Below are 24484 nucleotides of genomic sequence, written 5' to 3'. Positions count from 1 at the left end.
GGATATAAGGAGTTAGGGCTTGAACTGGTTGAACCTTTGCAAGACCAGCCTCGCAAATCCCGACGGCCTCCCATGGCGGACGAGAAGAAAGACGAGGGGGCAGGAGATCCCATCAAAATCTTGCTCGAAGAAGCCCTCGAGCGACAACGGAACGCGATGATGGACAGCTTTGCCCAGATCCTTCAGCGGCTACCCAGAAGCGGCGCATCGGCTTCCAGCAGCTCCTCTGGAAACACCACACCCTTTAAGGTACAAGTTAATTTTGAAATCCCCATATTCGAGGGTCAGATAGACGCCGATGCCGTAGATAAATGGTTAAATCTGCTAGAGGGTTATTTTTCTGTTCATGAATTTTCGAGTCGGTAAAAGATTGTTTTTGCTCTTCTCAAAGCAGCCCCCCACGTCAAGGACTGGTGGGAAACCTACTGCGAGCAGAAGGATGAAAGTACTGGCTCCCTATTTTCAGCCGCACCCACCTGGGATTTGTTCCGAGATGCCATCAAGGAGCAGTACTACCCTGTCGGAAGCTATGAGGATGAATACATAAAGTGGACCACGCTGCGGCAGGGAAGGGACCAAGACGTGCCGGAGTTCACCAATCTTTTCCATACCCTTCGCACAAAGTTGGGTATCAAGGATTCGGTGAAACATTTGATACTCAAATACCGTGGCTGCCTGCACAAGTACATCCAGGAAGAAATACAATTCCTAAACATCCCCTCGCTCGGCGCAGCATACCGATATGCCGTCAAGGTCGAGCAGAAGTTTAAACAAAAGAAGCGAGACTTTGGATCTGCGAATCCAAAGCAGGGGAAAGGTGCCCCTAAACCACAAAACAAAGGACAGAGCCAAGACGGGACAGCCCAAGACAACCAGCTGAAGCTGCAAGCAAAGAACAACGCCGCGAAGCCGAGAAAGGACACTGGAAAATGGTGCGAGTTCCATAAGAGCTCCACTCACAACACAAGTGAGTGTCGGGCCAAGCAGTCACTGGTGGCTGAGCTAAAGGTTTCAGAATCAGATGCATGTTCCGACTCTAAGTCAGAACCCGATAAGGGGTATGAAAAAGGGAAGCAGATCATTGATGCGGATCCCAGCGCCACTGTTGCTACTGCAAAGATCCAAAAAAATGAACCCGAATATCCAGAGGAGGAGGAGCGTCTCTTCCACTCCCAGATGTGGGTAAAGGGCTCCCCGATACAGTTCATTGTTGATAGCGGGAGTCAAAAGAAACTCATTTCGGCAGAGGTCGTGAAGCGGTTGGGCTTACCGACCACAGCACATCCACAACCATACACCATTGGGTGGCTTCACCAAGGGCGAGATCTTTGCGTGAGTCAGCAGTGTCGCCTTCCATACAACATCAAGCCCTTCACGGATGAGGTATTGTGTGACATTGCTCCCCTTGAAGTTTGTGATGTATTACTAGGACAACCATACTTGTGGAAGCGACATGTTGTATATGAATCAAGGCCCCGTGCTGTTATTATTACATTGGGAAATAAGTTGTTCAGGATACCAGAGGTAGCACCACCTGCCGCCATCTCTTTGATTACTGCAAAACAATGCAGTAAGATCATTTCCAAAACCAGGAAATTTGTTTTCCTAATGATACGCCCTCAAGGGAAGAAGAAGACAGTGGCCGCGGCCTCTAAACGGGGTCCCTCTGCACGATAGCTACAGATGGACAAGATTGTGGAGGAGTACGAAGACATCTTCACCTCCCCGGCAGGGGTTCCTGTGCACTGTTAAGTCAAGCACTCCATCGATCTGACCCCAGGTGCGCCGCTACCCAATGGACCAATTTATTGGCGCTCCGTTCTGGAGAACGATGAAATCAAGAGGCAGATTCAGGAGCTCCTGCAGAAAGGTCACATCCGTCCGAGTTCATCGCCCTGTGGGAGCTCGATCATGTTGGTACAGAAGAAGGATGGGACGTGGAGACTCTATATTGACTATCGGGCGCTGAACAAGATCACTGTCCGTAATAGGTACCCGATCCCGCGGATTGATGACCTCCTAGACCAACTAAAGGGGGCAAAATATTTCAGCAAGATCGATCTGAAGTCAGGATATCACCAGGTACCAATCAAACCCTCAGATGTGTGGAAGACTGCCTTCAAATCCAAGGAAGGCCTCTTCGAATGGTTGGTCATGCCTTTCGGATTGACGAATGCCCCTGCAACCTTTATGAGGCTAATGGATGACATCTTGCGGCCATTCACCAACTCCTTTGTAGTAGTATACTTGGATGACATTCTGATCTTCAGCCAGAGTTGGGAAGAGCACCTCCACCACATTCGACAGGTTCTCCAAACACTGCGGCAACACAAGCTATGTGCCAATTTGGAGAAATTCACTTTTGGCATGACCCAGGTTCAGTATCTGGGATACATCATTGATGAACAGGGGGTGCATGTCGATCCAGCCAAGGTCCAAGTCATTCGGGATTGGCCCTCTCCAACCACTCTAATAGAGCTCCGCAGCTTTCTAGGTCTTGCCAACTTCTACTGTAGGTTTGTGCTGGGGTTTTCTCATATTTCTTGGCCCTTGAGTCAAGTCACCAAGGGAGGGGCGAAAGCAAAATTCTTTTGGTATGAATCTCAACAGAAGGCATTCAGGGAGTTGAAGGATCGCCTCTGCACGGCACCAGTGCTCGCGTTACCAGATTTACAACAACCATTTGAGGTCGAGACAGATGCCTCTGACTATGCTATTGGGGCAGTCCTTACTCAAAATGGACATCCAGTGGCATATCACAGTGAAACACTTTCAGACACAGTCCGGAAGTACCCCACTTATGATAAAGAGATGTATTCCATTGTACAGGCCTGCCGACAATGGAAGCATTACATTTTGGGGAAGGAAATGGTCATCCACACAGACCACCGACCCCTGCAGTTCATACAGACCCAAGGGAAATTGCAGAATGATCGCCATCAGAAGTGGTCTACATACCTACAACAGTTTCACTTGAATATCAAGTATAAAAAGGGCAGCACCAATAATGTTGCAGATTGCCTCAGTCGACCACCGATCATGGCGCTGACCACCGTGCTCAACTCTTGTGGGCACGAGACTTCTGATTGGCCACTTCTCTACAAAAGCGACCCAGAATTCGGCCACACATACCAGACACTCTTGGAGGGTCGGCATGTTGCATATTTTCACCTCCAGGATGCCCTATTATGCCACCTCGGTCACCTTTGTGTTCCTTCAAGCGAGCGTGCCAAGATGATTTGGGAAGCACACTACAGTCGGGCTGCTGGGCATTTCGGGGTTGAGAAAACAGTGGCAGTACTGCAAAATTATTTCTATTGGCCGAATCTTCGACAGGATGTTGGGAAGTACATCCGATCATGTACTGTCTGTGCCATTGCCAAACCGACCATTAAGAAGCACGGCCTCTATACCCCGTTGCCTACCCCTAGTCGACCTTGGGAATCCATCTCCATGGATTACATGTCAGGCCTTCCTTCCACTAAGCATGGAAATGACTGTGTTTTTGTGGTCGTCGACAGGTTCTCGAAGATGGCCATTATGGTGGCCTGCAAGAAGAATATCACAGCAGAAGCCACTGCTAAACTCTTCTTTGAACGAGTGTGGGTGCACTTTGGGATCCCACAGTCTATCATCTCAGATCGGGACAGTCAGTTTCTCAGCACATTTTGGTCCAGTCTCTGGTCAATGCTGGACACCAAACTCACGAAGTCCACAGCCTTCCATCCTCAAACTGATGGCCAGACAGAGGTTGTCAATAGGATGATTGTGCACATTCTGCGCATGTATAACTCAAAGCATCCACGCACATGGGACGAGAGCCTCCCCTATGTTCAGCACAGCTACAACCGAGCGCTTCACAGCTCCACTGGCCATAGCCCTTTTCAGGTGGGTTTGGGATTCCAGCCACTATGCCCCATTGATGTGGCCATGCCACTTGCAGCTACTCACACAAATTCAGCTCATGTCCAATCCGAAACAGATAAGGCCACCAGCTTCATTGAGCGCATCCAACATATTCGCCAGCAGGTCCATGACATTCTTGAGAAATCAAATGCCAAGTACAAGCAGCGACATGATCAACATCGGGTGCCACACAAGTTTCAGGTGGGCGACAAAGTCTGGTTGCATTTGCAAAAGGAACGCCTTACTGGAGCCTATCGGAAATTGAGACCACTCCGATATGGTCCTTACACCATTACTAAGGCTATGGGAGACAATGCATTTGAGCTCAGAATTCCCCCATTCCTTGGCCTGCACCCAGTGTTCAATGTGGACCGCCTTCGACCATACTTTCCACCATTGCTAGACACATCCGACATTGCATAACAGCTCAAACCCACAGAATTAAATCCAGATTGCATGGAACAAGCTGCAACTGATCGAATCATGGACACACAGATCAAGAACACTCGCCAACAGAATATCCAACTGTATCGAGTTGTCAAAGCAGGCCAACTCCTTCAGCAGGGCAAATGGCTCACCAGGGAACAAGTTCAGCAGAAGTTTCCTCATCTCATGGAGGAGCTCAACGCAATGGGGACCATTGCTTCCTAAGGGGGGAGGAATGATCCAGGTGGATATTGGTGGCCACCTGCCAAGTCCACCTGGACCCCCACCATTGCCTTTCTCAGCATTTTCAGTTTCCTTAATTGTAGCACAACTTACTATTTTTAGTAGTTTTTCAGGTCCTGAACTTCCGGAGCCATTTTGAGGCCCTAAACGACGTTTTTTGGGGAATCTGAGGGCAACATGGGTCCATGGAATGGACCGATGTTGCCCGTTCCAACAATGATAGTGCTCGGATAGATCTTTCTAATGAGCTATTGTACGCGTCAAACGGAGATCATATGCCAAAGTTACGACCCCGGGAAGTTGATGTACCAATTTACCCCAAACGGGGCCCACAGTTTGGCGTTTCATCTCCTAGGGTTAGGTTTTGGAATGTTAAGGGTTTTTCCATTGTTTCTCAACAATAAATAGGCCTTCGAGCCTCATTGTAACACAGTTCAGAGGCATGTAGCCATCACATCTCTTCTCAGAGATAAGCTACCATCGCCCTAGCTGGTTTATTTCCATTTCTGGTTGTAAGCATATTTCAGTATTTTCCATTAATGAAATGAAGTATTATTTCCGCTGCATCTTTGTGTATATGGTTATCTCTGTAATTTGTTGCGTTCCTGTTTAAATCCGGATCACATCATGTCATCACCGAGGTGACCGATCGAAACAAATGTATAGTTCAGGTCGTGGAGGAGGCATGCCGAATGGTCCTGGAGTTGGCCATTCCTGAGGAAGAACCAGTCGAGGTGCGCATTCGCAAGCTTGCTACAGGGGTGTGCAATGCTTGCACAGAGTTGGCTAGGGTTCAGCTGGAGCTAAACTTACATATTGCAGTTTTACAGTTGAAGGCCCAGCTGTCAACTCCACCAAAAGTAAAGGCGCAGCATGCACCACTGTCATAGAGGTGATAGCAGCGGTAGACAGTGTAGTAGCAGACTACACACAACTTTTTGAACAATCATTCGAGGTCCTGACAAGCCTGCAGGAGGACCCTAATGTATAGCGGCTGCAGATAGAAGTGCAAGAACTGCAATAGTGCTATGACGAAGTAAAAGGTACAACATAAACTGTTGCTCTCACATAGAGGCTGGCGAATTTGCAAGAGGCCAAGCAATTGAAAGAAAAGGTAGATGCAGTGCAGCACAAGGAGGCAGTGTTGAAGGCGCACTTGCAGCCCTGGTTGGATGAGGCTTATTCAGTCATGGCCTCTATTGAAGGCAAACTTGAAAATCTGTCATAAACTCAGCAGAAGCTTCAGACAGTAGTTCAGGAAAAGTGACCGAGCAATTGGTTGAAGAAGTGAAGCAGGCGGCTACATAATGCACTGTCGAGGTTGCGGTCATACAGGTCGAGCTGGGAGGTCTTCCCGCTAAGATCGTCGCACCTGCAAAGTGACTCAAGGGCGAGTCACTATGTTTTTGTTGGGGGCCTTTTGGGAACGGGTTCCCCCAAGGACAATTTTGGGAAAATTTTGTAATAAAGTTATAAAGTCCCCACATTTTGTGTTCGCGGACCGCAAAGGTGTCAAGAGTCATAAAGGGTTGTCCACCCTTATTTTGTAAAGTGTAAAGTCGACTGTAAAGATCCACCCATGTTCCACAGACCATGGGATTCTATAAAAAGGAGCTAAGTAAGCTCTAAGAAGTTCGTAGATAAGTTTTGGAGTCTTGGTAGAGAAGTCTAAGTGTTTCAAGTCTTAGCGTAGCTAGAGGCTCGGTAACTGAGTGCGTAGAGGCCTAGGGTGTAATTCCGCAGATGAGTGCATGGACCCCCGCAGCTATCTACGTAGGGCAAATAGAGTCTGTATTAATCTAAACATATCAATAAAGAGAAGTATTCTGCAAATTTTGTGTATTTATTCCATGTTAATGCATCTGGTTATTTTACATTTTGGGTTTAATTTATAATATTTATGTGATGTGCGAATATATGTGGTTATATTGGTTAATTGAACGCAAGTAAGAATATTAGTTTACGTGGCGCTAACTGTGATTGTTTAGTAAGATAAGTAAAACACTTAAGATAACTTGGGAACCTATACAATACGTTGTCATAGTAGCGCGAAAGTACCTAGATCGCGAGTTAAGGCTGTGTGAAGGTCAATTGTGCACCTTTGTGGAGGTACTAAAGGGAGGAATAAAGGGAAGACTGACAGAGCCCTAGAGCTTAGTGACCTGCACAAAAGCAGGAATAGGGGGTATAAACCGACATCACGACCATCTTAGTGTCCGAAAACTTGATTTTAGCATCCCCCCATACTGCTTCGGGTGAGACTTCAGTTCGTGCTCCGCGGAATGATGCTGAAAGGGCCAGTGGTGTAGGGATTTGTTTGGCTAACTAATGATGAACTTGGGTTAGCCCCACAAAGCCAACACTGCTACACGAAAAATGATAAATATATGAAAAATGTGATTGCAATCATGTTTTTTTATGTATTTCTCATTTTGCGTGCAGCAAGGTCCATCTAAAGTATGCAACATGGGTAATCCTTGGATGAGGAATCAAATTATGCATCCCACGAGTGTTGCCACTTGAAATTTGAGTAAACCCATAAGGAGATAAGTTGAAAATATGAGTTGAAAAAATAGTTTTTTGTTTTTTCCGTGTAAAATTTGATCATGTAATCTAATCTTATTTTATTATTTCCACTTTTATTTTATAATTTCCTTAGGAGACCCATTTTAGACGTCAAAATTCCCCTAATGGTTAATTCTTTTGTCTATTTTAATGTTTCATTGATTAGAGTTAGCCTCAATCTCAATTTTAGGAACCATGGTGGATGTTGATGTTGCTTCACCTTTAGTGGTGCTAGTAGTCATTTTCATAATATAACATGTGGTTTATAGTGTATGCACTCTTACTCCCTTATTTCCTCTAGAATCTTCTAAACATTGTTTACATCTTCATCACTTCCATAGGAACCCCTAAGTTTAAATAATGGAGAAGGATTTTTTTATGTGGGAGTTGTCTTCCTTAGGATTGCATTATGCACTTCCCTTGGCAATAATATAAGATTGCCTCCTCCTCCCAATGAAACAACTACTTTAAGGTTAGGTTAGTAGGAAATGTAAACCTTTTCTTGCTCTAAATGTAAACAACTTGATTAGTTGATCTTATAGGGGCTTGAATGAGTTATAGAATGCTTTAATAAAGATGAAAATTTATAAAGATAATCAAGCCAAATTCATACAATAGTACAATTGTCGATTGCTCATCTAGTTCATGCACCAATAGCATATTTTGGTTACAGGTTATAGAGGATATTTAACAAGTAAGGATATGGAAAAAATAGCAAACATTGTGGACTCGAATTGTCTAGCAAAAGGATGACATGGAGACAAAGCAGATTGGTTGAAGTTGGAAACACGGATAGGTATAGTGAATGTGCAAGTGATTTAGTGCAATGAAAGGACTAATGGAACAATTAACATGATATTCCTCCTCAAATCCCAATGAGAAGATTTCCTACCACGCATAATAAACAACGAATGCAAATTGGTACATGTAGAGGATAGAACCATCAAGTATACTTTCTAGATTTTTATTTTTTTTCTGAATTATTTTTCTAACAACAAATAAGGAATTTTTTCCATTAGAAATGTAATTGATATATTCAATCCATTGAAAAAATCTATAAAATATCACATAAAAGAAAAACCATCCAAACTTTAGCTAACCTTGCATTTTCTATATACATCAAGGTAAAAACCTTCCTTCAATGGGAGTTATAGTCACATGCTACACATAGGAAGTAACAAGGGCCATGTAGTAGCTATTCTTTGTTGTTTGTATTTCTTAGAATCAATGGAAAGCCCTCAACATGAACGTGGCACAAATTTAAAATGCCAATAACCTAGAACCCTTCATATAGGCAATATGTTGTGGTCTTGTAGATGTCATGCTAAATGATCCAAATTGACTCAATTAGCCCTCAACAACAAAAGAAAACTACTCACATTAAATAAGTAATTAGGTTCCATCTCTATTGATCAATATTGTTTACCATGCCTAAAGTTGAGTGTTAAGGTTATCCTTAGTTCATGCAACAAGAGAATTAATCATTGCAATATTCATCGTATAAATAAGTAAATGCTCATTATGATCAAAATTGACTTGGTTACCCCATAGACACTTAAAAAGCTACAAATGTCAAATAAGGAATGAGGTTCCTTATTCAATGATGAATGTTGTTTACATGATGCATGATTAATATTGTTCATAATCCCTAAGGTTGAATTTCACATCTTTGTTAGGTCATGGAATAATAGGAACATGCATAATCAACAAACTTTACTACCATTCAAAATGTAACTAAGTACTAACACTCATTAATATAGGAGATTCAACAAATCATCTAGGAGGGAAATCAAGGTAGTAAGGTATCTTGTAGCAAAATGGCCCTCTTTCTTGTCCAAATTTGATAAAAATATAATAGTAAATTTATGTTGATTTTTTCTACAAGGATGAATATTAGAAACTAATTATTTGATCTAATTATTACTTCCTGATGATCTTTATCAAGTCATCTTTCAAGCCACTTATATCAGTGAGTAATTATACACAGAAAATATCATTAATAATACAATGAAAAACGATAAGAACATAAAGAGACAACCATGCATAATCAAGACAACAAATTTTCACTTGGAAACCAAAACTTGGGAGAAACCCCAACAACTTTTCTTCTAGGACAAAGTGTTCTTTATTAAGGTTCACAATTATATAAATTTCTAGAAAGATATGCCAAAAACCAAGCCCAAAATATTAGTCAAACTTGGGCAAATACCAGCCATTCAAACCACCCAATAACAAAAAAGCCAATGATGTTCAATTGTAAATAAAATGGCATGTGGTCAATCTTTGGTCAAAGGATTGTGGTCAACTCGGCCTATGGACAAATTATGTGTTCAAAAATTAGTATGTTTAGCCTCATTCAATGGTCAGATTTTGGCAAAGCTTGGACTTATACAAACTTGGTCAAACTTTAGATCCTTCACTCCTTTTTTGTTCACATGTGTGGATGTATTTTGTGTAGATAATGATGTGTTGTTGGTTGTCGAAATGATGTTCACATTTTGTGTATTTATACTTGTCAAGTGGTTTTAACCAAGGGTCACACCCATTGATGTTGGGGTCAACCTGCGAACTTGGAGCTTACATGAACCTCCAAAAATAAACTCTCAATTTTATTTTTCATAATTTTCCTTGGCTGATTTGGGAGGCTTCTCAGCATGTGGGAATACCTCATGATGCTACAAAAAATCAACACTCCCTCTTACCAAGGGAGGTATTCTCTGCAATATATTTCCCCTTAGCTAAAATTTCTCCTCCATGAGAAAATTTCATGAGCTTTCCATAATGATGCATATCTATTAGATAATTTCATCTTGGAGTGGGAAATGTAAGCATATAGGGTTTTTGACCAAAGTGATTTACGGATTCTTAATAAAATGTATCAATCTCTTTTGGCCATGACCCAACCAATTCCTTCTGAAAATCTCTTGGTAATTAATATTTCATATTTTATATATAGGATTAAGGTTAGATAATATTGAAATGTACATGATTTTATTAAAAATAATATAAAATTCACATTAATAATCCAAAATCTATGGATATATAAAAAATAAAATTAAAAATAATATGATTTTATTAAATGATCATAATGATTCAACCCATAAAGTTATTGGTTTTTTTGTTTTTCTCTTATGGCAGTGAAGGTATTACTTTCAGAATATGTATTTTGCATTTTGAATCTATAAGTAGCTTCTTGTTTTTTTTGTCTCTCTTAAATGAGAAATTTTCTTTATATGGTCGTATTTCTAAAGTGATTGACCAATCTAAAACCTTAAGCACTCTCATCTAACATTTTTTTTAGAAAGTAATACAAATATATATTCCAAAAAAAACCAAATATAAATATAATAGTCAATAATAACTATTCTCATTACCAACTTACAATTTCATATATATATAGGGGTGAGGAATGGATGAAAACTAATAATTCTTTATTTTGGTGGAGAATGGATGAAAATTAATGAATCTTTATTTTAGTGGGGAAAAGATGAAAGCACTGAGAGAACTAGTAGATTTATATTAGTAAAATATGTGGAAAATGTACACAACAAGATATAAGGGGATATCAACATAATTAACAACAAAATAAAAACAAACCCTATCCCATCAAAATAATAAAAAGGGGAGATCCAACTCTAAAACTTCCAAAACTTAATCTTATAGTTACTTGAGTAGATTTTTACAAATTACTTACCTAAAATAATACAACAACAAAACTTAATAGATTTAAACAAACCCACTGCTTAAATCCAAAAGAGTTTAAAGCTCAATGAGAAGCAATTTTTCTCTATGTGCAATCTTTACTACCTCCTTTTATTAATGGAGGGGTGGAGCATGAATTTATATGTAGAATTATGCAAAGGAAGGGGCAGTTAGGGCCTTATCACCCCCCTTAACTTTCATTTTTCAATGAATCCTTTTTTCTATCTAAACTTGTGAAGTATCTAGAAATATCAGGAGTTGTGTTTTCTAATTTGCACTTGATTCTTTGGTGGTTGGTTAGAGTTGAGTTTTGGATTAGACCTAGATTGAGGCTCTACATTGTTCCTCATCTTGAGTTTGTAGAGCTCCAAATATATTGTTGGATGGATGAGGAGAGTGAAGTGGAGGCTAAGTGTCAAGATTAAGTTATGTTGTTGATTTTTTTTCTTTCTTGAGACTTGTTGTAAAGATATTTCCTTAGGATTATTCTAGTAAGTGTATGTTTGGCACGACTTTGAAGTTCAAGGATATCTTTAACACTTGGTAATTTATTTTTAAAATGCCCATACTCATAAAAATAATTACATTTGAAAAATACTTATTCAACTAAATGTAACTCCAATACTCTAAATTGAATCCCCTCAAGCAATTTCTTATCAAAAAAACCATTTCCATAATCCCCAAAAGGAAATTTCTTAGCAAAACCCATTTCCATATATATTCTAGCACAAATGTAGATTATATCATTAACTTCGGCTTGGGTTATATCACCACCCAACTTATTTCCGAAGATTATCTAAACAAGTTTTGAAAATGTCACCCCTCCATGAAATAATGAAGGGGTTATCAATGTCTAGTTTGAAAATGGCATTTACTATTCTTTTTTAAATATACTTATCTCAAAGTCGTTACTACCATCCAAGAAAGAACCGATAATCAGAGTAGCACACGCTTCCTTATCAGAAATGGGAGAGCCATCCATTGAGAGGCAGACAAGAACTACACCACAAATAATTATTTTAACATTTAAGGCGATAGAATATTTACACTCTCGGATATCAAATATTTTATCTCGTCGAATTACCAAACTACTAGACAAATTATTTCAAATTCTCATCATATTTTGTTCTTTTTATCAAGATCAACTAATATTATGTGAGTCCCATGGAGGTTTTTTTGGCGGACACTAGCAAGCAGGAAATTTTTTGAAGATAATTTGGGTGGCCATTTTGAAGGTTTCAAATATATATTGGTAGAATTGATATGTTGGCGGGAGTTTTTAAAATTGGAGACCTTATTCCTTACTTGGATTTTCTTGATTTGCAAGGTATCAAGCGGTGCATGAAAAAGGTCCATCAAGCATTCGATGAATTTGCTGAGAAAATAATAGATGACTACATTTCACCTCTCAAGGTTGCAGCCTCGAATGGCCAGAAAGATGAAGCACCTCATGCTAAATATTTTGCTTATGTGCTGCATCAGATAGCTGAGGTTGACACCAAAATCACAAGGAAAATTATGAAGCCTATCATTCTTGTATGCCTCTCTCGTCTCCACCATTACATTATTTATTATGACCCTGAATATAATAAGCTTAAATCAGTCACAACAATTGTGTTTGTATTTTTGCAGGACATGTTCGCAGGTGGGGTGGAGACGGCATCAACTACGTTAGAATGGGCAATGAGTCAGCTGCTCAAACATCCCCATGCAATGAAGAGTTTACAGGAAGAAATCAAATGGGTAATCGACAAATATTGGAAAGTGAATAAATCGGATCTAGCAAGCATGTAATACCTCCACTTAAAAGAGACACTATGATTATACCCAATTGTGGTGTTAGCGATTCCTCATGAATCTGCAGAGGTAGTGACAGTAGAAGGATATTACATAGCTAAGAACACACGAGTAGTGGTGAATGTGTGGGCTAAAGGAAGGGATCCCAATGTTTAGGGGGCAGATGCTTCTGAATTCAAGCCGAAGAGGTTCATGGAGGACGAAGTTATCAATTTAACAGATTAATCAGAATTCTCGTTAGGGGCCGTTCATGGAAAGAAGGAGAGGATGCCCAGGGGCTCCCATGGCTATTCCCACAATTACACTTGCATTGGCTCAGGAGGCACATTTTTTATTGGAGAGTTGAAGGTGATCCGTCGCAACTGGATATGAAAGAAGTGTATGGTTTGACAATTCCAAGGCAATTTCCGCTGTGTGCATAACCAAGGTGGAGGGTTTGCTTCCCACTACAGACCGGGAGTGAAGCCAATGAAGCGTGGGATGCAAGGAATTGTTACTTGGGTGTTGTCTACGCAGCCACAAAAAATATTAGGAAGGCAAAAAAATTGTTGAATACGGTTGAAAAAATGTTGAATTTTGTTGGTAGAAATAAATTTAACATCATCAAAACCTCTTAGTATTCAAAATCCTATCAATGTGATTAATCCGAAAGACTTTCTTTTACATTATGGATCACAAAAGTCTTAGATCTAACAATCTTAACTTCATTTTCCAAAATTTCCACTATTGTCAGTATTTTTCTCCAGCTTATTATATATACCAGCATAACTTCATCTTAAATGTGAATCTAACATGACCCTAGAGGGATCTTTCACTTGCAAAAATAATTTTTTTATGAGAAGAAATTATTTAAATATTTTGTATAATTTTTTAATTTTTTTTTTTTTAGAATTATTAAAAATTATATTTTGGCCAACATGAGCAAAATTTCAACTTTGATGATGGACATACACGGTTACACATCATACTGGGTTGTAGAATGAGCCTCTCTGTTCAATTAATGAATGCCAAAAACGTTGTGAGTACTTTTTTCCAGGTTATCATAAATATTAATGAACGCCATAAATGTTGTTTGTACTTTTCTCCGGCTTATTATAAATATTAATGAATATTATTTTCCAAACTATTATAAATATCAATAAAGATTATTTTACTTTTGGGTTTTTTTGGGGGGAATTTAGTTTGAATTTTGAATTAACTTTTTTGGCTGAATTTATTTTTTAACAAAATAATTTGTGATTAGATTATACTTTTTTGTTTTTTAAAATGTGTTTTTGAATATACGAGTCCATATTGATCTTAATTTTGGATCTATTAAATGTCGGGAGATCAAATTGTTAGAATTTCTAAGTCTAACTCATTAGAAACCCTTCATGTACTTTCTGATTTATTCCTACCTACTTGTTATGTTAATTAACAAGTTATTTACCATGTAAATACTGGAAATAAATACAAGTACATGCTCAACACATTACAAATCGTCAATTGAATGAAACATAAACAAGCACACAAGTGACACTGTTGTTTTGGACTAATGTCCCTGGAAAAACCTAATGCGGGAAAACCGGTGCAGCTATCTGAGGGTTTTATTTATTAAGCAGTTTGAGAATACAATCTGGGTGCCAAATCTAGCTCACCCAACAGATAAAAATCTCGGCAGTAGTACCTCTCTACTCGGAAGCAGATATTCCGGCTGAAACCCCGAATAAACACTCTGACAGCTCCAATCTGCCCCACAAAACCTCAACGTTAGCCTCTAGGGACTGTGTCAGCCTCTCTTTGGCCCATCATTAGCCCAACGTCACTTTGGCTTGGCCTGTGTCAGCCTCTAGAGGCACTGCATCAATCCTCTGGCCCTCTACGTCACCCACGCTGGCCCTCTGAGGCACTGCGCAGCTTCTAGATGCCTCTGTGTGAACCCTTGTCTACTTCAGCGTCCCTCTCTCCGAATACTGCGTTGATCCTCTCGGTGCTATCTCTGCCTCTCTGTGTCTGTATTCACTGCCCCTTAGCAGCGACTTTGATCACTCTCTCAACTTTCTCAGCAAACCCAGCCCCAAAAATTTGAAATCTTGATCTCTTGGAGTGTTCTCCAAGTGACCCTCAAGCCTCCTCTTATACTTTTCTCGTTGACAAATCAACAACCGAGATTAAATCCCTAATCAACGACTAAGATTAGATCTGGCTTGATCCATGACTTTTGGACCATTCTAACACAGTTTTATATTAATTCACATTAATATTTTATTTTCCCTAAGTTTAGATTTAGAGACTCCATTAAAAATATTAATTATTTTAATATCTCCCAAACTGTTTAGAATCTACCCAAACCATTTATGGATATTGGAGATTTCGTGTGTTTTAGCCTCTCCACCAATTTTCATGGCTAGAGCACATCCGATGCTACCCCAAATCAACACAAATCTCTTGTGGTGTAAACTAAAACTTGAAGAAATATTATTTGATCTCTCTCGGCACTTAATAGATCCGAGTTAAAATGGATTAGTGGTTATATATATATGAGTCTAATCAAACACCCAATAAGAATATATACCTTTGTATTTGTAAGAGTCGAGGATATTAATTATCCTTCGTTAACAATCTTTCATTTAATTTTATTTTTGATGTTGTCATTTGATCTCCTAAATAAAACTCAATACAATTGTATAGAACTCAACTAAGTTGTTATGAATATCTGAGAGACATATTCTAGTGAATTTTCACGGGGAGGTTAAAACTAATAGTTGACACAGTCTAAAATGAGTAACTCCAATAAATTTTAATGCGAATAAAAAAATATAAACAAAATGTAAGACTGCATGTGATGGATTTTATTTTTTTCGTGTTCGTGTAAATTTCAAACAAATAAATAAAATGAATAACATAAATATGTAACAAACTTAGAAAGGTTGTTTCTCCCAAGGCATGCACCCGCAGAGCTATAAAGTCTTTGTGTAGTGTGCCTTTGTTGAGTGGTTTCTTTTGCCGAATTGGATATGAAAATTGTTCAGGGCTATGATATTTGTTGTGGAAATTAGGATTTAGGATTTATTTTGAAATAGGTAAAAGCTTTTATTGCAATAAATGTCTCATTAGCAAAGAATACTTTAAATATGTTATATTAGAGAATAATACCACAAGAAAAACTATGGGTTGATAAAACCTAGAGCCCAAAAACCTCCATCCGTAAATTTACTATTTTATCTCAATTTTATTTTAATTATTAACTATCAATTTTTTATTTTATTTTCTTTTTAATTTTTAATGTAATTTGAACATTAGAGAAGAAAACCATGGGTTGAGAAAACCTAGGGTCCAAAAACCTTCATCCATAAATTTACTACTTTATCTCAATTTTATTAAAATAATTAATTATTTATTTATTTATTTTTCTTTTTAATTTTTTTTTATCAAGTAGTCTAACTTATAGACAAAATCGTCATTTTCACCAGAATTTGACAATATAATTTCAAGCAATAATGTGGTTTTTTATTGCTTAAAATGTATTTTTGAATGCATAAATGGATTTAGTGCTCTAAAAAACCCCTAGGGAATTCAAATTCTATAGATCAAATAATTCAAACTCAAGTTTTTAACTAGAAAAAGAGTCTTGAAAAAGGCCATTTCATCCATAAGTTAGAATACGCCTTATTTTTATGTAATTTTACCATTAGAGAATAATACCATGGGAAAAACCATGGGATGCAAAAACCTAGACCCAAAAACATCTGGTAAATTTAATATTTCATCTCAATTTTATTTTAATTATTAATTATTAATTTTTTTAATGTAATTCGATGAAGTAAAAATGTTTACATAGCATAATATAATGCAACATATGTATACTTATGAGCTCGGAGTTTAAAAATATTCACATATTTAACTCGTACACATCTCACATCTAACACCTACACATCTACCCCATACTAGCTTGTAGAGCACCACTCAATGCAATAAATGAGTTTTGAAAATTCTTTAACACTTTTGTTTTTAATTACTACAAATTGTATTCATAATAAATAAATAAATAAAATTATATCAGTTTCCAAAGTTCACATATAGATCCACAAACCCAATCAAACAATAGCAAATCAAGATTTCTCATGACCAAACTAATTAACCCAACAACCAATAGCATAGCAAAATCCCTAGGCCATGAATAACAGTTACAACAATGAACCAGTTGACCTACAAAAACTCAAAGCAGGGAGATGAAAATTCAATGTTGCGACAGAACTTATAGCCAAGTAAAGCACATAGTGGGCACATTGACACCATCAAATATAAAATGAAAAGATGCACTAGGTGATCCTCCATAGTAGCCAAAGGGAATCCAAAACCAAACCCATGCCCTAAAGAATGTTCATAATATACCATGAGTCACACAGTGTCTAGGAAGAAGATGACCCTCCTTGAAAATTCCAGATCCTTCTACCAATATAAATCAAAGAAAACAACCTCCACCAGTATGAAAATAATTTTGCAAATGAAACAATGTCCATGAGCTGCAACTAAACAAAAATTCACACCAAAAGAACATTGTTTCTAATTTTTCAAGAGAGCTAAAAAAAAAAAAAAAAAAAACCAACAACAACAATTTCTTCATCTACAAAGAGAAACCAACGGATATAGGGACTAAAATCCCTCCAGAGACATCCCATAGAAAAATTCAGAGATACATGGCTCTTAGAGAATCCAAAAGATATGGAGCATACATGCGAAAAAAAAAAAATGCCATCACTCCATGCACCATAATAGAGATAAGATGCATACCACCCTGAAGAAACCAAGTTGTACGACATATATGAAAATTGAGGACAAAAATCCCTAAAACCTCCATTGCTAGTCATGACCCGAAGGAATTAAAGCAGGTGTTTGAGCGTTATCATCCAAAGGATCTATAAGACCACCAAAAGCATAATTATTCACAAAAAGGGAAGTTGATCCACATTATCCAAACAAAAGTGTTGCTTTCTCAACATATGCTTAATGTCCTCCAAAGAAGAAAAAATGTTATAGGTCTCCACTTGTTTTTCCTTAAAATAAGGCGCAAGAGAGTCACCATTTGTTGTTCAAGCGTCATAGAACTCATAAAATGGAGTCACCTTCTTCGAAACCGACCAGTATTAGGGACCCATTTCATATCCTCCCTCTCTGATTCAGAGTCTAAATGATATGATCGTTCCCCAAACTCTTTCGTCTTCAACAACAATATTTCCTTTCATACCTCTAAAGGAACAACATTGAAAAATGTTGCAACTAAGTCATAGGCAAAATGGAAAACCTTTTGCCCAATGCTACTACCACCCCTTCTATAGTTCGTTCTTTTCCGAGGAGGCATGAGGAAAGTTGCCAAAGAACATTATAAGCAGATACAATAAGAATGTATGCCAAGAATATTATATAAAGGATGAGATAGTGAATTGTTAAACCCATATCTGAAAATAACTATGTCGTCACCCACAAACCAAATTGCAGTACCCAAAGCCAACAAATAGTCGAAAATATTACATTGCAATGACATAACACAAGGAAGAGAGAGCCAATGATATTTCCTAAGAATGAGAATTGACACAGTGACAAATAAACCAAGCCTAGACCTTGAATTAAAACTCCAATTTCATCAGCAAACCCCTACCACTGAAACTTTTGTACAAATTGAAAAAGACACAAAGGGGCAAGGACTAGAGCTTCAAACACAAAGTTCTTCTGAAACATAATAACACCATTAACAACAAATAGCCACTAGGGTAACAGATAATTTCTCAAGAACTCAAGAACTAAAATACAAACTAACCACATTCATGACATAGAGCCATTATAAAAAACTTTAGGCCCACGACAATCCAAAAGAAACTCACCATCGCATAACAAAATAACCATGTTTTTGCGAGACTAAAAAAGGCCCATGAATACCACTATTGCAAATAAGGAATGGAAGGAGATTCTACCAAGAAGAAACCTATAATGGAGGGTAAGGAGAATTCCCCTCCTCCTTCTGTACAGAGCATGTACATCAGCCAGCCCCTCATCACACTCAGGCATTTAAAGCGACAAACTGCCCACACATCAAACAAAATGAAATTAACTGCCCATTGTCATGCCATTACACCGAGAGGACAAGTGTGAGGGGAGTGCACACTACGAAGCATCCCTTACATGCTGAGAACCACCCCCACTGAGGAAAAAATATTTAACACTTTCAAATTGTATAAAATTCACAAATTACACTTTGATTCTAACAAATTGCTACCAAAAAAATTAAAAAAGAGAACTCACTTTTCTCTTTATGATAAATATCAGATATTATGTAAAATCACTTTAAATATACAAAATTGTGTTAGTAATGTGGGCACTGGGAAATCATGAAGGATTTACACAAATTTCAATGTTGATTTTCAAGTCTTTGCACACAAAGGGACTATATAAAGGTGTTGTTTACCAAGGCCACAATTTTGCCTAGAAAATCATTTTTTGTCGAGATCTGATCATTTTTTATTTCAAAAAAATATAATAAAAAGAGTGTTTCAATTGTTTTTTACGATGGAAATGGATTTAGCACTATCAAAAACCCATGGGGCACCCAAAATGTTGAAGCTTCATGGTTGTAACCTAGATTTGCCAGAATTTATTTTTGGATTTTGTCAAAATCTTTCCAGAATTTCCACTATTTTCCAGACAAAAATGTGCTCTCATTATACTACTCTCCATATAAGGTTGTGATATTAGTATCGGAAATCATGAAGGATTTCCGCGAATTTCAATGTTGATTTTTAAATCTTTGTACACAGAACGACTATCCATTTTTGTCGGTATCAAAAGCAATTCACTGAATTAAAAGTTATGGAAATCAAATGAAATGTTAACATTATTTATTCATTAAATGTATTTATTTAATGTATTTTAAATAATAATAAAATTATGATTTCAATAAAAGTTACATTATTTAATTCTAGAAGAAAAAAAAGGTTAAAAGTATAATAATCTAAGTATCATGTAAACTTAAGATATTTTATATCATGTCCATAAAAGAAATATTAAAAAACAACAACATTATAATATTTTATTCCACTAGATACTTGTCCATATGAAATAAGATGAAATCTTCTACAAATAAAAATAATAATTATCACATAGATGTAGCAAAAAAGATCAAGATAAAAACCTATTAATCTGAAATATGATGAAATGTCCTTAAAAAAAATTATATAAAATAATTATCACCTAGATGTAGTACAGAAGATTAATGTTAATAGAAGTAAGTAATCATAAGGTTGTAGCGTTGAGACAACCAATTATGTTTTGTACCATTCACTTTCATATATGCAAAGATAAAGAATTGAATAAGGATCGGGAGTCCTAGGAAGTTAGAATATTGAAGAAAATGCATAAAATCAAAGGAGTAAATGCATTAATTCTTGTGGACACGCACAACGGTTCTATTTTTTATTATAATTTCCATTGGTCATTCTTGACTGTTGAGTGCATTTTTCCTTGTAGTTTTTAGACCAGTCTTGAATCTAACCTCTTCTCTAGCCACTCTAATGCACAAGTATTTGCCAAAGTATTTGCCAAAGTCCATTTTAGTCCTATCAAAGGTCATCGTATAAATTATTGATAGCTTCGTAAATTATGGTGGAATGTAGCATCCTATTTACTACTTTTATGGAATGTCTCTTGGTAGTTTCATTTAAGATCTTTTTTTTGGTGAGCTTCAACAAGAGTTTTTATTTTTCATGCAAGCTTTCATTAGTCCCCTGCATCATGATTATGAGTGTTTTTTATTTATTTATTTTCTTCTTATTCTCCTCAAAAACTTTTATGAGAGGAAATAATAATGAAGTTCTAGATGTTGACTTTATTATTAATTTTAGTATAGTGGAAAACAACTCTTTTGGACATTCAATATATTTGGCAGCTTCAAATGTGAACTCCTTATTCTCTCATTCAAGTGCTTCAACACCAAGTTAAACATTAAACTAAGGTTAACTACACTAGATTCTTTCATACTAGAAAATAGAAAGTCGTTCAATGCTTGTAGCTATCGTATGCAGTTTTTCTTATATTCAAGAACATTAACATTAGTTGATTTAATGGAGATATTCTTTCTCTCTGTGTTCCACATACATCATATATATTTCTAGTTCCAACTTATTTCTATTGCATAGTGGCAATTGACAACTGTTGAGTTTCCTCCACGTGCTTACCCACCATTCATTATGTATCTTGATTTTTCTAATCTTTAGTGTTAATTCCTTTGGCTATTTTAATGTTTCATTGATTAGAGTTATCCTCAATCTCAATTTTAGGAAGCATGGTGGATGTTGATGTTGGTTCACCTTTAGTGGTGCTAGTATTTGTTTTCATAATATGACATATGGTTTATAATGTATGCACTCTTACTCCCTTATTTCCTCTAAAATCTTCTAAACATCGTTTACATATTAATCACTTCCATAGGAACCCCTAAGTTTAAATAATGGAGAAGGAATTTTTATGTGGGAGTTGTCTGCCTTAGGATTGCATTATGCACTTCCCCTAGCAATAATAGAAGTTTCCCCCTCCTCCCAATGAAACAACTACTTTAAGGCTAGGTTAGTAGGAAATGTAGACCTTCTTTGCTTTCTCTAAATGCAAACAACTTGAGTAGTTGATCTTATAGGGATTGAATGAGTTATAGAATGCTTTAATAAAGATGAAATTTTAATTTTCATTGCATCAAAAGACAATCAAGCCAGATGCATACAATAGTACAATTGTCGATTACTCATCTAGTTTGTTATCACAAAATCAAGCACTGAAGGGCTGCTGATCAGGTAAACTCTGTGTAACTATTTCAAACCAGGCTTTTGACTAAGGCTTAGCCTCCTTAGTCTGAGAGGACTCTCTCAAAGGTTATGAATGTAGACTAATGACAAGATGGCTAACTCTTATAAGACACATAAACAAGAATGCTGGCTGGACAACATTGAATTGATTCCCATTGGGCTTATGGAGTCACTCATATCTCAGTAAACAACAACACTATCTTTCATAGAAGTCAGGGCACTTTACATCTAAATGTTCAAACATAACTTACATGAAACCACAGTTTGCAAAGGCATACAGGAAGTCAGAGCATGATCCATGAGTTCTGAGTGATTATGCATTTACCAAATTGTAAAAAAACATTAAAGAAACTATACCATCACACATTTGAACAAGAAGATCCATTGTGAATCCTGAGAAGAAAAACAGTCCTTTGTATTACTAAAACTCTGTTTACACACAAGCCAAAACAGTCTTCAAAATATCCAACCCTTTTTACATTCATCTTTCAGCTCTATATAGAATGCTTTCTGTACCTGATTCAAGCTCCCTCCTCCAGCGTGAGGGGAGCTCAATAATTACCTATGATGACACCTACTAACTTTTAACTAACTAATAATTACAGCTGATTACTAATTGACAGCTCTGAAACAATTAAAATTCTAATTCCACTAAATCTTCTAGACTTCTAAATTAAATAGGACTTAAACTCCATAACATCCTTGATCTTCAATCCTTTTCGTTCTCTGACATCTGGAGTTTGGCTGAGATAGTTGTAATAAACCTTTAATGCTCCATGCTTGTTTTCCATGACACATCTTTTCTGTTATCCTGAAACATAGGCCCCTGTTTGTCGGTCTTTGATGTATTGCTCCATTTTGGTCGTCCAACACTTGAAAGCAGATAACTTAGATCCAGTTGTTGATTCTTCATGAGGGATATGCGCCTTGGTCTTAGCAAATCTGTTCTTCCAATAATATCCTCTGATTTCGCATAACCCAGCTGTGCAAGAATTCTCTAACCTCCTCTGCAACACACAAGGAAAAGTTAATTAAATTTCCAGGTATACCAGGAAACCATGCCCGCAATTCCTCTCTCTTCCAAAAGAACTATCCTTAATATCATAAATCAGACATGTTCAATCTAATACTGCATTACTATCGCAATCTTAAGATATCTGTCATAGCCATGAGATATAAAATCTCGTATGGCAAAGATGCCACTCAAGGCAGATAGCTGAAGCTCCATACAATGAGGCATAATCTCTCCTTGTGCCTGGTCACAAGATACCCAAATAATTTATCTAGAGGCATATAGATCTACTCCAGCCTAGGTCGACTAGTGCCTCTTGACATAAAACTCATATTCTAGTAATATCCTCTTGAGCCACGGCCTAACAGATATCCACTGCCTGATCTCCGGCTTTCATACAGAGAAGAATACGAACACCTCCAATATCAGTCCTGCCTGGCAAAGAACTGGTGCCGTAGCCTGGAGAATAAATTCCACTGCCGCACTTCCAAGTGCGCCATCTTGAAGAGTGTCATATAAGCCATAAGATTGCTGACCACTGAAACCTGATTGGGGCGCTCTGCCAAGCCGGCCATAACCGATGCCTTCATAGAGCGGAGCACCAGCACTAACGTAGTAGTCTAGGCGTGCCCTCGAGTGCCTTAAATCTGGTTCTGTATACCTAGGAACATCATCCAGAGCAGAATATGGACGTTTTGAACCAGAAACTCCACCATAAGGACGGCTAGGCGCATCCAAATAGCTATGCATACGTTCCAGATGTTGAATATATCTATCATTAACTATCTTTGCATAAGATTGCATGTCACCACGTGCTCTTTTAATGTTTTGATGCTGTCGAAGTTATAAATCCACCATTCGACCGTTTTGCACCAACTGTAATTACCCCAGGTTCAATTGCTTGTTCAAGGATACTACAAGAACCTTTAAAAGGCGCCATATAACAAAACCATTCATCTGATAGATTTTCACTGTTGTAACTTGAATCCAGAAGTCGCCATTTTCAACATTTATTGCACTGAACCCATTCATGGTCAGGTTTGTACCCTTTGTTGTTGTCTCTCAGTTCAAGAGTGTCGCAATTTTCATCCCAATACTCATCGGCCTTGCTTCTTAACCACTGCTCTAATTTAGCATAAGCTGCACAATCCTGGAATCCTTGCGTGTGATTAAGAACCAGAGTTCCCTATTTTATCCCAAATTCAGTGCATCCTTTCTTCAATGCCATTTACACCGTTTGGAATTTTTCGAAAATCAATTAACCCAGCTTCTTTTTGTGTTGAGTTGAATGAGTAGTGATCTATTCCTACCAACTGTAAAAGCCCTGTTGAAAGAGCAGCCTGAAGGGCTTGGTTGTGTCCAGACGGCCTTATTGGTGGGCACATCACGTATTGGGCAACAATCCTGAAGTCCGGATCCCAAAGTTTAGAATCATCGAGGACTAAACCAGAAACTACTGGCTCTCCTATTACCCTTTGACCAGATTTACGAGCCCTAACGATTTCATCAAGTGCATCAATGCTCATCACATGGACAACATACAGGGGTGTGTTGACAAACCGGATGGCTCTAGCAGTTGCCTCACCTTCCAGCATTGAAGGCCTGGAAAGAGCTTTTGTTGTGTAAATGTTATCACCAGTCACCATGCGAACCTTCACATCAACCTTTTGACATATATTCACAGCTTCTCTTACATTAGGTCTGCATGGATTCTTTCACAATTCTAATCTTTCAAGTTCCACTTGCACAGATGATGAAGAAGACCCCGCAGTTGAGCCAGATAAATGACAACGAGAAGAAGTTGATTATTGACTACATTCAGATATTTCTTCCAAATCTGCTCCTCCTTGAACTTCATTAAATGACCCTCCTGGTAGGAAACTTGGCCAATTCAGCCCATTTGTTCCCATATATTTGGTGAGCACGAATGAGTAACAACTCTTCCTCTAAGCTCCGGGCATCTTTATTTATTGTTGGATTTAGAGGGTTGTGCCACCTTTCACGG

General features: G+C 37.8%; 2 pseudogenes; one reads left to right on the top strand and one right to left on the bottom strand.

Annotated features, from left to right (window-relative positions):
• Positions 1–12105: 12105 nt before the first annotated feature.
• LOC149216399 (cytochrome P450 750A1 pseudogene) lies at positions 12106–12636 on the top strand (annotated as a pseudogene).
• Positions 12637–23681: 11045 nt separating this feature from the next.
• LOC149216398 (dihydropyrimidinase pseudogene) lies at positions 23682–24125 on the bottom strand (annotated as a pseudogene).
• Between the last annotated feature and the right edge of the window lie 359 nt (positions 24126–24484).

The sequence above is a fragment of the Pinus tabuliformis genome, chromosome 1_1, assembly GCF_031772625.1.
Source record: "Pinus tabuliformis cultivar Carrire ecotype Pingquan chromosome 1_1, CPIR1, whole genome shotgun sequence".
Classification (NCBI taxonomy): Eukaryota; Viridiplantae; Streptophyta; class Pinopsida; order Pinales; family Pinaceae; genus Pinus; species Pinus tabuliformis.
This window is presented reverse-complemented; position numbering and strand designations above follow the sequence as displayed.